The sequence below is a fragment of the Heterodontus francisci genome, chromosome 9 (assembly GCF_036365525.1).
Source record: "Heterodontus francisci isolate sHetFra1 chromosome 9, sHetFra1.hap1, whole genome shotgun sequence".
In the NCBI taxonomy this organism is placed as follows: domain Eukaryota; kingdom Metazoa; phylum Chordata; class Chondrichthyes; order Heterodontiformes; family Heterodontidae; genus Heterodontus; species Heterodontus francisci.
In genome coordinates this window covers 96955590-96969683 of record NC_090379.1, presented here as the reverse complement: position 1 = coordinate 96969683, position 14094 = coordinate 96955590, and positions in this window count along the sequence as shown.

The following is a 14094-nucleotide window of genomic DNA, read 5'->3' as shown; positions in this document are numbered from 1 at the left end:
GGAGCCCAGCCTCCTTCGCCGGCAGCCGCCTGCCTGGAGTTGTGGCAATCGCTTCGGTCTTCTCAATATTTAGTTGGAAGAAATTTCTACTCATCCAGTACAAGTATGCCGATCAAGCAGACTGCTTTGTCTTGGATGGTGTGGAGAGCTTCTTGAGTATTGTTGGAGCTGCACTCATCCAGGCAAGTGAACTGTATTCCATCACAGTGCTGACTAGTGCCTTGTAGATGCTGGACAGGCTTTGGTAAGTCAGGAGGTGGGTCATTCACCGCAGATTTCCCAATCTCTGACTTGTTCTTGTAGCCACAGTATTTACATGGTTGGTCCAGTTAAGTTTCTGGTCAATGGTAACTCCCAAGATGTTGATGGTGGGGGAATTCAGCAATGGTAATGCCGTTGAATGTCAAGGGGAGATGGTTAGATTCCCTCTTGTTGGAGATGATCATTGCCTGGCACTTAAGGTGTGAACGTTACCTGCCACTTATCAGCCCAGGCCAGACTGAACGTTGTCCAGATCTTGCTGTATACTGGCATGGACTGCTTCAATATCTGAGGAGTTTTGATAGGACTGAACACTGTACAATCAACACGAATGTCCTTCAGGGGAGGAAATCTGCCATCGTTACCTGGTCTGGCCTGCATGTAATTCCAAACCCACAGCAATGTGATTAACTCTTAACTGTCCTCTGAAATTGCCTAGCAAGCCATTCAGTTGTATCAAACCTCTACAGAAAAATCAAAGAAGTATAAAACTGGATGGACCACCCAGCATCAACCTAGGCACCAGAAATTACAAATGCACACCCTGCCCAGTTGACCCTGCAAAGTCCCCCTTACAAGCGCCTGGGGACTTGTGCCAAAATTGGGAGAGCTGTCCCACAGACTAGTCAAACAACAGCCTGACATCCTCATACTCATAGAATCATACCTTAGAGACACTCACACTCCTCCATCACTATTCCTGAGTATGTCTTGTCCCATCAGCAGGACAGACCCACCAGAGGTAGCAGCACAGTGGTATACAGTCGAGAGAGGGTGGCCCTGGGAGTCCTCAACATTGACTCAATTAAGTCTTATGGCATCAGGTCAAACATGGGCAAGGAAACCTGCTGATTACTACCTACCGCCCTCCCTCAGATGACAAATCAGTGCTCTTCCATGTTTATCACCACTTTGGAAGAAGCATTGAGAGTAGCAAGGGCACAGAATGTTCTTTGGGTGGGTGACTCCAATGTCCATCAACAAGTGTGGCTCAGTAGAACCACCAATGACCAAGCTGGCTGAGTCTTGAAAGACATATCTGCCAGACTTGGCCTGGGGCAGGTGGCGAGAGAACCCACAAGAGGGAAAAACCTATTTCACCACATCCTTACCAATCTACCTGCCACAGACGCATCTATCCATGACAGTATTGGTAGGAGTGACCACTTCACAGTCCTTGTGGAGATGAAGTTCCGTCTTCAAACTGATGACACCCTCCATCTGTGCTCAAAAGGATGTACTCAGAACAGATCTAGCAGCTCAAAACTGGGCATCCACAAGGCACTGTGGACGATCAACAGCAGCAGAATTGTATTCAACCACAATCTGCAACCTCATGGCCTACAATATCACTCACTCAGCCATTACCATCAGGTCATGGGACCAACAATGAGGAGTGTAGGAGAGCATTCCAGGAGCAGCACCAGACATACCTAAAAATGAGGTGCCAATCTGGTGAAGCTACTGCACAGGACTGCATGCATGCTAAACAGTGGAAGTAGCATGCTATATAAGAGCTAAGCAGTCCCACAACCAACAGATCAGATCAAAGCCCTTCAGTCCTGCCACATCCAGTTGTGAATGGTGGTGGACAACTAAACAACTAACCAGAGAAGGAGGTGCCACAAACATCCCCATTCTTAATTCCCTCAGTGCAAAAGACAAGGCTGAAGCATTTGCAACCATCTTCAGCCAGAAGTGCCAAGTGGATGATCCATCTTGGCCTCTTCCAGAGGTCCCCACAATCATGGATGACAGTCTTCAGACATTTCAATTCACTGCATGTGTTATCAAGAAACAGCTGAAGGCCCTGGATACAGCAAAGGCTATCAGCCCTGGCAACATCTTGGCTGTTGGACTGAAGACTTGTGCTCCAGAACTAGCCATACCCTTAGCCAAGCTGTTCCAGTACAGCTACAACACTGGCATCTACCCGACAATGTGGAAAATTGCCCATGTATGCCTTGTCCACAGAAAGCAAGACAGGTCTAATCCGGCCAATTACTGCCCCATCAGTTTACTCTCAATCAGCTAAGTGATGGAAGGTGTCATCAACAGTGCTTTTCCTGACTTTAGCACTCAGTTTACAAGACACTCTGTTCCCCAATCACTTTGTGCTTCACAGTCTGTGCAGTAGCAAACACTGTCTCCTTAAATAGAGAGATTTGACTCACACCCGAGTTGCAACTGCTTAGTCAGCTTCCTGCTAATTAACACTTATTCAGGAAACCACTTTTAGCTGATTGACAGTTCACTACCACTGCCACTGACAGGCAGTTTCTGTTAACTATCTTGACTAATTTGCAGTTTCGCAGTTTTAAAGTTCTACATCAAATTCTAAACGTTAATATAAATTGCAAATTGAGAAATATTTACTAAAGAGATCCCACTTGCAAATTCCCAACTTTAGCACTCAGGTAAATGAAGCAGTCTGATCCCCGTTCCCCAATCAATCTGAGCTGGGTGTCATCAGTGTACACATGAAAACTGATGCTGTGTTTTCGGATGATGTTGCCAAGGGGCAGCATTTAGATGATGAATTAAAGGGGGCCAAGGATAGACACCAGAGGTAATGGTGTGGGATCAGGAAGAGACATCCTTGCCATTGGTTCTTGGGCCATGATTACAATAGGTAAGAATGGAACCAGGTGAGTGTAGTCTCACCCAGCTGGATGACAGTGTAGTCCCACCTAGCTTTGGGGGGAGGTTGGTGTAGTCAACCATGTCAAAGGCTACAGACCGGTCGAGAAGGATGAGGGACAGTTTACCTTTGTCACGGTCACATCGGATGTCACTTGTGATGTTTGTGACGAGCAGAGGTTGTCAACTGTAGGCTGATCCACGCAATGGCTAATTTTCCCACTGAAGACCTTCAATACTTGGTACTGTTGCTGTGGAAGGAACAGGTTGTTTGTGTGTGTTTAATGTAAAGATAAAATGAGTTATAGAATAAGACATTTATAATCTAAAATCTGAATCTATTTCAAGGAATTTGTTCCACTATTGGAGGATCAGTTCGGAGAAAGAATGCTTTTCAATATCTTCATTTTCATATGATCTACTTTTGTGTCACAGTGTATTTTACAATAAATTGGGTAATGACCATGCCGAGATGGAGGGTCTCACCATAATATGGAGCTAGTAGAGTCAGTGTTATTAGCATATTTTAATATCAATAGCATTGCTAAACTGCTTGGTTGCAGCTTAATTCTGATTACACTGTGGAGATTTCCTTTGCTTGTACTTGCTATCAGACCAACAAGCAAATTGTGGCTTGTAATCCTGTTGATTTATATCTTCTGCCAAATGAAGTGCCAGTATACCCTTATTAGGATCAGGCTTATGCTTTCACAAATTACAGAGAATTCATGCTTAAAATTAGTTGGGATTCAATAAGAGGACATAGAAAGGATTATTGTGGAACTGCAGCGTGGATTTTCTCAAATATAACATATGTGTTTTCAGGCCTCCAGTGCACCTTGGAGCCCACTCTCTGTCATGTTGTGCCATTCTTGTGTCTTTCCCAGGTCAAACTCACTTTTACAATGACTTCCAGCATCTCCTCTAGTGAAAATGCACCTCCCTTTTAAGGCTTGCAGGCTGGTTTTAAGTAGTGCAAGGTAACTTTTAACTGGTGCTAGCCTAACATGATTTTGTGCCCCCTTCTCAAGGGCTGGCAGCACGCTACAATCATTTAATTGAACAGACAGTACTAAGTTTGCATGCTGCCACCACCAGAATCAATGGACGCAGGTTAATTGCAATCTCAGCAATGACCTGGGGCACGAGAATGGTCAGGGAGGAGGTGTACTCATGAGGAGTTTGGTAGAGGTCTCTTGTGCCTCTTAAATGTCTTGTTCATTTCTTATTTTACACTATGTGGTCCCAGAAGATGTGGAGGTGAGCGATGCCTTCAGCAGTATCTCAATATCTGCAAGGGCACTTGTGCCTTCATTTACCTTGGCCAGCCTGGTGAGATCAGTAAAATGTCTGCAGCACTGAATAGCTGATGGTGGGTCAGTGCTACAAGACCACCAAGTCCACCAGACTTCCTGCACATCCTTTTGTGGGGACATAAATGTCTGCATGCCAAAGAACTTTTGCATTCTAGCCCTTTACTCTGCCGATATTATTTCTGATGCAGTTCTGACGAATCCCTGTGCTTTGGTCATTGCAGATCCATCCAGATACTGTTCCTCCTTAATTTTCCATATTCATATCCAGCGCCAGCTCTCTTTGTCATTTTCGTTCTCCTCCTGGACTTGCTGTACTTTAAGCCATTTCAGCAGCAGCAGCCTTTAAACTGATGCAACCCATACAAAGTTCCCTCCCTTCCAGCAGCAGAGACATAGTCAGGAGGAGGATATTAGCTCACACCCACCCTGCATATTGAATTAGGCCCGTCCAAGGGAAATGCAGCCAGGTGTGGTGGGCAGGTAGAAGTCCTGCCATTTTCCTCATGGTGTCAGGAAAATCCAGTTCTACAGGCCCCAGAATAAAAGTAAGTAGGGACGGGCTCAATGGGGCCACTCAGGCAGGTCCCAGAAAGGGGAGTGGTCGGGGGAGGTCATTAATGAGGGCAGGAAATATCTTTCAGCAGGGTCGGCCCTTACTGGCCATGGGCCGCAGAGTGCCTGGGCACTCCCCCCGTCCCCCACACTAAGCCCACAGAGAGGCCACCAGAGTTTACTGGGAGGTATCTCCACATGGCGGGGCCCCCAAAATAGCAGCAGGAAAAGGCACTTAATGGCCCTTAATTGGCCACTTAATGGCCTCAGTTAGCCTCTTGGGGAAAGGTTATTCTTGATCTTCCGCGCCCCCAGTAAAATTTCATGGCATCGGGAAGGCGACAGGCACACCACCCCGACTTGGCTCACAATTTTAATGCCCCCACTCCCCCTCCCCCCACCCCCTCACCTCCCAGCTGATAAAATCCAGCCTGACATCTTTTAAGGGCCAATAATAAATTTCCATTGCTGTGACAATGGGTGGGTTGTACATTGAATGTTGCATGTGCTCATAGCACCAGAGGCTGGCTTTGTGTTATAATAGAAGCCCCTTTGCATAATATCGCAGCTTTACTGGCACACAGTGCAGGAAGCAAAGAGATGTGTTATCTGACTTCAGCAAATCTTAAAGCACTGCTGACTTTGAACTTGTCAGCCATGGCTCAATGGTAGCAGTCTCAGCTCTGGTTCAGAAGATTGTCTCTTCAAGTCACAATCCATGAAATCCAATTGACAATCCCAATGCAGTACTGAGGCTGTGCCGCACTGTCAGAGTTTCTGTCTTTCAGATGAGATGTTAAACTGAGTTGGATGTAAAAGATCTGTTGGCACTATTTTGAAGAGCAGGGGAGTTCTCTCCAGTATCCGAGCCAATATGTATCCCCCAATCAACATCACTGAAATGGATTGTCTGTTTATTGTCTCATTGCTGTTTGTGGGAGCTTGCTGTGCGCAAATTGGGCTGAATGTAATGATCCCGCTGCCATACTTGGAAATGAGCGCTGTTCCCATCTGTCACGTGGGTGACAACCCCAGACGATCACGCAGTGGGTGGCCATTTTGCATAATGTTACACCGCCCATCCCCCCCAATCAAGTGGCGGGGGCGGGATGTGAGTCACCAATTACGGTGTCAGATGACTCCAGTGCAGGTGCTGGCGCAGTATTTAAAAGCCTGCCAACCCTGCATTCACTGCTGCCTTCGAGTCATCGGCAGCTTGGTGCAGCATAAAACTTTGCGTTACTGGTTCCTACATCCCCCAACCCCCCGAGGAGGACTGCACTGGATGGCCCCACGGTTCAGTGATGCTTCCCTGCAGATTCTCCTCCTGGCTATAAGGGAAAGGCAGCTGGTTCTCTTGCCCAGTGATGGCAAGAAGAGGTCCTCCTGCCTGACCAAGTAAGCCTGGATGGAGATCGCAGAAGAGATCAACAGCTTTGGGGTCACCCAACAGAACTGGATCCAGTGCTGGAAGAGGGTCAATGACCTCCTGCATTCTGCCAAGGCGAGTGCTGCACACCACTCTCCTTTTTTGGGATTGCATTGAACTACGTGGAAGGGTTTGCAACATGGGGAGGGTGACACTACCATGGCGCTAGCAGAGGGGTGAGGTTAGTACCTCATCCTGACAGATGTATGGCTGTGTCTCAGCCACAGGCCATCTTCCTTCACAGCTCACCCCCATTAACTCCCCTGCCAGCGTGTGTCAGTATGACAGATATCAGATTCCCCAGTAGGGGCTGAGGAGTTGATACTAGCTGAACTGTCATGTTGATCTCTCTGCCAATCTCTACAATCTCCATCCTTCCTCTTGCGGGATAAGTGAGCACTTGCTAGGAGGGAGACAGCCCAGACTGGCGCAGGAGTTCCTGGTCTGTGTCCTCTCACAGCAGCTGAGAAAGAGATCTTGGAACTGGCAGGGACCCAGGGCAGCTGCACAATTTTGGACAAGGAGACTGGAGTCCCTGCACAAGAGAGTGAGGATTGGCTCCCATCAGCATACTCAATAATATTGGAGACACACATTATGCGTGGTTGGCATGACAAGATCAGCACAGCCTAAACCCCACATGTTTGTGTTGTCTCATTCAGATCAGTGTGCCCAGGAGACCACAGCTACAGGGGGACAGTCGTCCACCACTGAGGAGGAGGAGCAGTCAGAGGATGCACCGTTCCATGACTCTCCAGCACCTTCCACCAGCGTAGGTACTTTCAGCTCGGCACTAGAATCAGGGCCACAAGCTGGTGATACCACTGCATACATGCCCCAGCAGATGGCTGAGGCTGAGACAGCTGAGGCCTCCGACAGTCGGAGGACTGTGGGTGGACGGCCCATGTGGAGCCCCAAGCTGATGACGAGTCTCTGATGTTGACAGCACAGGGCATGTCGGAGTTGTAGAGAGAGGTAGATGCCAGAGGCCAGGCACAGCCATGAGCTGACAATGGAGGAGTGCATCCATGCCACGAGTGCTGCCATGTCTCAGGCTTGTAAGTGCATGGCTTCCTCCATCGAGAGGTTGGCGACTCTCATGGAGAGCCAGATCCCACCTGTACACCATCGCCTTGGACATGAGCTCAATGCAGCAGTGGGAAGGCCAGAGAATGAACAGGAGCCTGGAGACTTCTCCCACTCCTCGACCTTCTCTGGTGAGCAGGAGGTTCAAGTGAGCCTTGAAAGAGAAGAGGAGAGGCCACCTTCAATATCTGGGGCTCGCCTCAGGGCACTCCGAGTGTGGACACTGGCTCCACAGCATCTCCACCAGTGAGCTCAGCTCCAAGAGCCGCGAGGCCTGAGGTCAGTCCTGCACCAGTGCGGGTAACCCTCAGGAAGCCAGGACCCTCCCAGGCCTCAGGCAGCCAGGGGACGCCCGCCAAAGTCATCACAGGCCAAGGGGCAGCCTGATCAGCAGCCTGTCCCCTGCCCAGCTGCTGTGACAAGGATCACATGCATAGCAGCATTTGCAAACGTATTAAAAAGACCACCTCGCTGCACCTGGGATCTCACGGGTGTAGGAAATATGTAATGTCATCAATTGAAAGTTCTTTTGTGAAAATCATTAGTGTCTGAAAGCCGTGTTCCATTATGCCTTAATTGTGAGCTCCTGACTTCTCCCTTAGTGGAATGCCAATGTGACCACAGCCCTCATTAACATATGTTCTCCCATGGGCATTAGCGCACATTGCAGCTGGTCACAAGTTAGGGAACACAAATGGAAAGGAGGTGACAGACTACATGCCTGAAGGTGAATCCTTATTGCCTTCTGGGGCAAAACGGTGGCATAGTGATAATGTCACTGAACAAGTAATCCAGTGGCCCAGGCCAATGCCCTGGGGAGACAGGTTCAAATCCCACCACGGCAGCTGGTGGCATTTGAATTTAATTAATTAATAAGTTCAATTAATTAATAGAAAAAATCTGGAATTAAAGAAGCTAGTCGCAGTAATATCTATCATCTATAACTATCAACGATTGTCGTAAAAACCCATCTGGTTCACTAATGTCCTTGAGGGAAGGAAATCTGCTGTCCTTACCAGGTCTGGAATACATGTGACTCCAGACCCACAGCAATGTGGTTGGCTCTTAACTGCCCTCTGAAATGGCCTAGCAAGCCACTCAGTTGTCAAGGGCAATTAGGGATGGGCAACAAAGGCTGGCCCTGCCAGTGACGCCTACATCCCATGAAAGAATAAAAATAAAATCTCAGGGAGTGGATGTCAGGGTGGCTAGAAACGAGTAATTATGAGGTTGTCTGTTGCCTTCTTTGCACGTCGCTCCACCTGTCTGGCCTCCAGTGCTGTGTCTTCACCTTTCATTGCTGCTTGCCCTTCTCCCTCCTCTGAGCCCTCCTTGTTGGTGGATGAGTGTCACTCAGGCATTCATTGTCATGTAAGGCCTCCCCCCCCACCCCCGCAGTGCTAAATTGTGCGGAGCACAGCAGACCACCACAATATATGAGACCCTCGTTGGGGAATACTGCAGGGGTCCATCAGATCGATCGAGGCAGCGAAATCTCATCTTTAGTAGCCCAATGGCCTGCTCGATGGTCACTCAGTTGGAGCTGTAGCAAGTGTTGTACCTCTCCTCCGCTGCATTGTGAGGGTTCCTCACAGGTGTAAGAAGCCAAGTCTTCAATGGGTACCCTTTGTTCTCGAGAATACATCCCTGAAGGCAAGCAGGGCACCTGAAAAGCTGTGGCACCTGGGACTGTCAAAGTTTGTAGGCGTCGTGGCTGCATCCCGGGAAGTGGGTACACACCTGCAGGAAACACTTTTGGTGGTCGCAGACCAGTTGAACATTGATTGAATGGAAGTCCTTCCTGTTGATGAAGGCAGCTGGCTGGTCCATGGGAGCCTTGATGGCCACATGTGTGTAGTCTATCACACCTTGCAGCTGGGAAATCCAGCGATGGCCCTGAATCTGATGGCCCTCTCAGCCTGACGGTCAGGGTTGGTCTGGTAACGCACAGAATTACCGGCCCTCTTGAACAGGGCATTGGTCACCTCCTTGATGCAGTGGTGAACTGCTGCCTGGGAGACCCCACACATGTCCCTGGTGAATCCCTGGAAAGATCCAGATGTGTAGAAGTTTAGTGTCATTGTGATCTTCAGGGCCACTGGCATAGGGTGACCTCTGATTCCCATAGATCGCAACTCGTTCTGCAGCAGGGTGCATAAATGGGTGACAGCTTCCCAGGAGAACCATAGTCTTTGCTGACAATGGCGCCGAGACATTTGGAGGTAGCTGATCTGAGGCCGGTAGACTCTCTGGCATCTGTGGGCCCTTCCTAGCCTGGCAAGATGCTCTTGCTCTCATTGTGGAGCTCCACAGGAAGGCGCAGCTGCATCTTGGTTCTCCCTCTGTCGGAGGCACCGCATCACACCAAGTACAGGGTGTATGACACCATGCCAGGTGACCTGCGGGCCTGCACATTGCTATTGATGCAGAGACAGCCCTGCCTTGGCGACTGAGTTTTTGACAATACTCTCGGTGGAATCCCTGATGGACCTCAGAGCCCAACCTTGCTGATGGCCCACCCTCTGTTCCAGCAGTGTGAGTGACCAAACATATCGCACAGCATTTGGTAACTCAATACATCCCCCAAACCCACACTGAACCCTTGCAGAGCCCCTGAGTCCCTGAACCGCCTTGCAGACTCCCCAAGACCCTGAACTCCCTTGCAGCGCTCCCAAGATCCCGAGCCCCCTTACAGAGCCCACAGCAATAAAATCTGACAATGGCTTCCGAACCCCCATCTTCCCCTATGCAGCAATGTTCAGGGCTGTCTCCCCGTCACGCAATGTGCCTTTCACCTTGGGGCCACCAGATTTTAACGGTGGTGCACCTGAAGGAACATGAGTACCTCTTGCCATTCCGAGGGCCAATCATTAAATTGTAAATAATTATTTTTAAATGCGTTTGAAAGAGCAGTTCAGCAATTTAAAATAGCTTCCCATCACTTCGGGGCATCAAAGCCGCCATGGTGCTTTCCTGCCGCTGACAAAATCCAGAACTGACGTCCTGACACCGAATTTCTGGGCAGACGGCTCTGATGCGATTCTCTGTCCCCCCCCACACCACCATACCCACCTTAAACAGCCGCATTAAATTCTGCCCATTGGCTGCATGTTTCCTACATTACAACAGTGACTGCACTTCCAAAGTACTGCATTGGCTCTGAAGCTTTTGGGGCGTCCTGAGGTTGCAAAAGACACTAAAAATTGTCCTGGCACTGATGGGTAGAAATGTCTGCAGCTAGGCCAAGACAATGAATGGTGCCCTTCCAGCAAAGTTCAAATATACCTATGGAAGACCAGTGGAGCCTCAAGCACTAAGCTTGTATTGAGACCTGGGGTAATCAGAGCTGGGAGTCAGTCACAAAAGAAGAATCAGAGATCGGTAGAAGAAATAGGACTAAGAAAATCTATGTTTAAAAGCTCGAAAGGAAAGTGTTATAGCTACAGGAAGTGTATATCAAAATCAAAGGAACAGGATTGGATTCAAGTGCACAGCAATAAAGCAACAAAAATACAGTCACACGGTAGAGAGGATCATTGTATTGATGTTTACAGCAGGATCAATAGAGCAGAATAACAGGATCAAAAAGGGATAAAAAGTTAAGATGCCATTTGGACCACAAATAGATTAAACTGTGAGATAGTAGAGCGAGAGGGGTAAAATACTGATCGTGTGCAGTCATATCTTGCTTCTAACAATGCAAGGAAAACTGTCTGTAGAGAATAAGAAGACAAAAGAAATTTGACCAGCAAAGATCTGAAAAATGCTGCAGGAACGCTTTTAAAGATGCCATGTTAGGCTTTTTGATGGGAGCTGAGATACATTTGCAGAAATGATTAGTTTCCAGAGGCGTCCTGCCTAGTAACAATTCTATCACCAAATATCACACTTATTCTCATTGATGTCACTCCTGACCTCTTAAGAGACTGTTCAAAGGAAACATTTAAAATCTGAACAATGGCTTATGTGCAGTCATTTACAATTGTCCACAGAGCTTTGATTCACTTAAGTAAATGTGTTGTATTGTTTGCGAAAGATTGCTTTTATATTTTTAAAGGAAATGATTGTAAAAGGTGCTCCGGTGTTAATTACCCGAGTAAGTCATGTCAGCTGCAGGGAACTTCCTCAGATTGATCAGTACAATGCTTCACTTCGTATCCTGAATGTTATCCTTTTACCCTTTCAGTCAGACTGATTTCTAAAGCAACTGTTCTGATGGGCTCAATATTAATTCAACCCGTCTAAGATGTAAGAAACAATACATTACAAATCTTTGAGTGTAATATGGTCACATGTATAAGACACACCCTTTCCATCCATTTTGAGCCACAAATTTCTACTTTTTGTGCTGCAGCTTTGTTTGAGCTGGAGGGAAGCCTGCTGGTGAGGGCAAGGAGTTGGAAATCAGCAAGACCCAAGTCATGTTGAGCAGGGGCTGGAGGATAATCTGCAGCAGCAAAAGCACATCCCATCTGTCAGGTAACACACTAACCTGTTACAGAAACTGCCAACTGACTTGGAAGATGAACTAACGTAGTTTACATGCTTCTTACAAAAACTGCAATTATGAACTCTGTTACATTGTAAATACGTATTGGACTCCACTCAATTTCAACAAGCCATATGCATGTAACGTTGCTGCAGAAGGTAGCAAAATGATTTCCAAGAGTGCAGCAGGAAATCAGAAATTATTGTTCACTGCATGTTCATACATATGACAAATAGAACAGAGTTACCTCCACACATCTCGACAAAAGGAAGACACCACAGTAACATTTGCAAAAGGTTCATGTCTGAGAATGCATCCAAAAGATAGTAGGGCAAGGGTCTGACACCGCATTGGATCAAATTGTTAGGCCACTTGCTCTGCCTAACAATAAATGTTCAGGGGCTGACAATACACTGGCAGGCACCTAGTGTACACAAGATACTCAGTGCTCAGGCACTGTACAGCTGGACCATTGCTCAGTGCACCCAACCCACCAAATGCAGCAGCTAAACACAAACAGAGTCTGAGCAATGGTGCAGCTGCACAGGGCCCATTTAGAATGGTCATTGAAGGAGATGCCATTGTTACAACCAGGTGAAAAAGGAGTCTAGGGTTCCCTCTCAGCCTTCACCTGGTCTTACCATAACAGGGTTTAATTTTTTTTAAAACACCGTTTTTAGCTCCCCCTTAGTAAATCCTTGTTCACCGCTTTCCAATTATAAGGCAAAGAAACTAGCCAGACAAGTTTTCTCAGGTTTAAAAAAAAAGGTTGAACTTTATTAAACTTAAACTCTAATTTGGTTAACGCCTATGGATACGCAATGCACCCACGCTGGCATGCATATACAATACACACATGCAGATAGAGACAGAAAAGAGCAGAAGAAATAAAGTGAAAAAGTTTGAGGCAATATCTGAAGATGGTTTTGGTTATTGTTCTTCGAGCTCGCTGTAAAGTCCTTGATTATAGGTAGGTCTTGCTTTTTGTTGGGGCCCAGAATTCTTCTTGAACCTTGTTCGAGGTAGGAGACTTTTCTCTCTTGAAGTTCATATGTTCTCAATGAGTCCAGAGGCTCGTGAGAAAGAGATGGGAGCAGACAGGAGAGGTCTTCTCAGTCCAGGAACAAACAGTCTTTCTCAGTTCAAAAATTCTGTGGCTAGTTCAAAAAATCCTGGACCAGCCAGTTAGTCATGTGAACAGCTGGTTTAACCAGTCCTGGCTTTTGTGGATTGTAGCACCTTAGCAGTCTCTGGAATGCTCTTCCTTACACCTTCGATGTCTGGTGATCAAAATCCATTGTGGGTTGAATGTGCCACGGAATGGTCCTTTTGTCTCCACAAGCACTGTCTGTTTGTATGCAAATGTTTTTCAGCTAAGTGTCTGGCAGCCCTTGTAACAGGCCTTCTCTTCTTCCCAGCAAGTTTAAAATTAATGTTCATATGACAAAATTAATATGCCTCATTCTTGGCAGATGGGGGCCTGCATGACACCATCATTAAATTTAAAAAGAAAATGGGACATCTTCATCGTTGGCTCCCTTGGCAGCAATGTTTCCCTGTGTCTAGTATCGCCATGCACTTTCTACCAATTTTCCTAGCCTTTTCTGTCCTGTGTCCCGATACTCATGGCAGGAAAGTTGCCATTGTACAATGACCAGCCAGCAGCCTACCATTGGATAATGCCCAATAACATGGCCCTTCTGCTCTTGGCACATTGCAAGTGAGGTGCTCAGAGCAGCAGCAAGTTACAGAAATGAGCTGACCTTGTTTTATCTGATGAGTTCAGTCTATTGTGCATAGCTCCATGCAGCATCAACCCTCAAAGTGCCTCCTCTCAAGATAGACAGAGCAGCTCTAATGATGATCCCAAAAGAAATGACTGTGACTACTGGCATACACACCTTCACTGTTGCAAATCATGTGGATATGCAGATTGCGGATGATAGTGGATGTGTGCAACACATTAGATTCATAGAATATTCTGCAGTTAATGCAAGGGGTGGGAGACAGTCTCAGTTGGATCAACTGCGAAACAACAATTACTGAATGACAACTGAGTGTAATGCAAATGAGACGACTTGTATGCTGCGTTTGATGAATCAGATAATGAATGTGACGTTTTCATTACCATTAATGTTTTTGCCAAGTCTTCTTCTAGTTTTATCGTTTAATTAATTCAATTGCAGTAATTCAATAAAGCTTTATTTAATCTATCCTGAATCACTTGAAAATTATTTTCATTTTAATATCCATGGATAATTTGCAACTCAAATGTTGGTATTTAATTGGGAGGTGAAACGTGGATTACAGTATTGAAATTT